The sequence below is a fragment of the Carex rostrata genome, chromosome 18, assembly GCF_964058835.1.
Source record: "Carex rostrata chromosome 18, lpCarRost1.2, whole genome shotgun sequence".
In the NCBI taxonomy this organism is placed as follows: domain Eukaryota; kingdom Viridiplantae; phylum Streptophyta; class Magnoliopsida; order Poales; family Cyperaceae; genus Carex; species Carex rostrata.
The window spans coordinates 140,969-144,095 of NC_135935.1; the positions used below are offsets into that span (position 1 = coordinate 140,969).

Consider the following 3,127-nt stretch of genomic DNA (forward strand, 5'->3'; position numbering starts at 1 on the left):
TTCATTGGAAGAGATTACAACTTTCCGATTGCTCTCCTTTAATTGAAAAATTCGATAGCAAATTACAAACGTGGAAGGGATCCTTACTTTCTCTTGGCGGTCGGGTTACTTTACTTAATTCAGTTCTATCCACATTGCCTCTATATTGGCTTTCTTTATACAAATTACCTGTCGATATTAGGATTTAGGAATCAAATTGATCGAATTAGGAAAAAATTCTTATGGTCTGATGGATGCCAAGGTAGGAGAAAGTATCATCTTATTAACTGGACTACTATTTGTTTACCAAAGGACTAAGGTGGATTAGGAGTTTTAGATTTAAATACAATGAATATTGCCTTTCTAGGAAAGTGATGGTTTCATTTCAAAGACCCAACTGTTACTGGTAAGTGGAAGTTAATACTATCTGCTAAATATGGTTCTAATGGGTTATCTGTACTTCGTTGCTCTTCCTTATGGTCTAGAATTTTAGCCAACTTAGATGTCTATGATATAGGAATAAGACGTGTAATTCATAATGGTGAGAGTACATTTTTTTGGTTAGATCGATGGACAGGGGAGTGTGCATTATATTGTCTTTACCCTCATCTCTTTAGGACTGCCTCTTATCAACACCAATTGGTGTCCAATGCTTTCTCCTCTAATCATCTTACAATTCATTTCAATAGACAACTCACAGGCATATTACTTACGGAATGGCAACATCTTTCTACTTTACTCCCTAATTCTTTTATTACTGACTCCTCTCCTGATAGTATATTTTGGAGATGGACTCCATCTGGATTATTTACGGTTCATTCCCTATATTAGAGCTCGAGCTGAAATTGCAGATATTGATGCTGCATTTTAATCTATTGGACACCATGGAGTTTTAATCCCCCTCTCTTCCTCTACTAACTCGTCTACTGCAGCTTCTAGCCCTTCTTCGATTGATAGTTCTGCTACTTCTACTTACCTTTTATAGTCTTATGATTAGCCACATTTTGTATTAGCTATGACCTTATATTTTGTAGTAGCTGTTTTATGCTGTTATATTACAACACTGATTCAGCAAGCCTCTGTCACAGAAGATTCGGCTTCACAAGATGACATCTCAACGGATTGATTCCATCTGTTTGTATGAGCTGTAATTCTATTTGTCACTTTGTATGCGCTGGTTTTGTATTGTAGTTAGATTACAACTCTATAAATTGAAGGTATCTGGAGATGTAAATCAAGCAATGAAATAATAAAATCAAAACCATTTCAAATATCCATCTTCTTCTTCTCTTAAGTTTTTATGGCATCAGAGCCGTAATAATGGAAATACCTCAAACCTCTTCTTCTCTTCTTATCACAGTTCCTTAAACTCCAAATCCAATCATCCATGTCTTCCCTCCTATCTCCACCAAATTAACCGACGCCAACTATCTCACTTGGAAATCTCAGCTTGTCCCTCTTATCCATGGCTACCACCTCTCCAAATATATCACTTCTCAGCCACCTTCCCCCACCATTACCACCCAAAATGGCGCCTCTATCACCAACCCTGAGTTCCTACCATGGACTCGTCAGGATCAGCTACTACTGGGCTGGTTACGCTCTTCTCTTACAGAACCGATTCAGGCTCAGGTTATCTTCTGTCTTACCTCCTTTGACCTCTGGACAAGCCTCCAAACCACCTTCTCCTCTACATCCAGAGCTCGGATCTCAGAACTTCGCCGCCAGATGCAATCAACAATCAAAGGTACCATGTCTTGCTCCAACTACCTTCAGCGAATGCGTCGAATCTCTGACGAGCTGGCGTTTATTGGGCATCCCATACCTGAGGACGACCTAGTGGTGGCCATCATCAACAGTCTCCCTACTGAATACAACTCCTTCACTGTAGCCATCACCACTGCCTACCACGACTCTCTCTCCTTTGCCGATCTCCATGGTAGGCTTCTAACCTTTGAATCTCGCCTCAACTCTCAAACAGCATCTCCCTCCCTACCCTCTGCATCAAACCCGTCAGCCCTCTTGACCCGTTATCCATCTGGACCCGCTAAGACCAATTACCATCCATACCCCCGACCGACTTCACAGCAAGCTAACAAACCTCTCCTCCCTACACCCCATACTCCACGCCCCCTTACTCTCCTTATCCACGGCCCAATACTCAAAACAGACCTCCATTCAATCCAAATGGGGCCCAATCCGGTTCAGCTTCTAGGCCAACAGGACCCAAACCTACTTGTCAGATATGCACCAAAGTTGGTCATCTAGCTCGTTTTTGTTGGTACAGATTTGATCCTGACCCTGAGTACAAGCCTAGGCCGAACTTTTAGGCTTACTCTACCCAACCAGCTGCTGCCTCTCCACAACCTATGGATTGGGTGTTTGATTCCGGCGCGACTAATCATGTCACGAGCGACTTGAACAATCTCACCAACTTCTACAACTATGCCGGTCAAGACACCTTGCAAATTGGGGATGGAACTGGCCTTCCGATTGCACATATTGGTTCCTCTTCTCTTACTATTTCTTCTCATTTAATTCAACTCGGTGATATACTTCATGTTCCAAATTTTTCTAAACACCTTTTGAGTATATCTAGGCTGTTACGGGATAATCCACATCTGACCCTTGATTTTTCTTCTAATTCTTGTGAATTGAAGGACTGCCGCACCAAGACAACAATCATCACCATCCCATGTTCTAGTGGACTCTACACACTCTCTTTGTCTTCTCAAACCCGATTTCCTCAAGCTTTTCTCGGTTTGCGTACTTCGGCTAACACTTGGCATGCAAGATTGGGTCATCCTTCTCATGCTATTACTTTGCAAGTTTTAAATTCTTATTCTCTACCTTGTAGTTCACATAAACTCGAACTTTTCCATGATTGTTGCATGGCCAAGTCGAACCATTTACCTTTTGCTTCTTTTTCTACTTCTTCTTTTCCATTAGAACTTGTGCATTCCGACGTGTGGGGTCCGTCCCCTATTGAATCTTTTAATGGCTACTATTATTATGTTCTTTTTATCGATGATTACTCAAAATTTACATGGATATACTTCATGTCTCATAAAAGTGAAGTACCAAAAATTTGCGCTCTCTTTAAAGCTCAAATCGAAAACCTTCTCAACACCACTATCAAAACACTTCG

General features: G+C 41.3%; 1 long non-coding RNA gene across 1 annotated transcript; it reads left to right on the top strand.

Moving 5' to 3' along the window:
* The first annotated feature begins 2,152 nt into the window (after positions 1–2,152).
* LOC144569594 (uncharacterized) lies at positions 2,153–2,894 on the top strand. The gene is made up of 2 exons (XR_013516101.1): positions 2,153–2,484; positions 2,640–2,894. It is a non-coding gene; the product is annotated as an uncharacterized LOC144569594 (long non-coding RNA).
* The last annotated feature ends 233 nt before the right edge of the window (positions 2,895–3,127 follow it).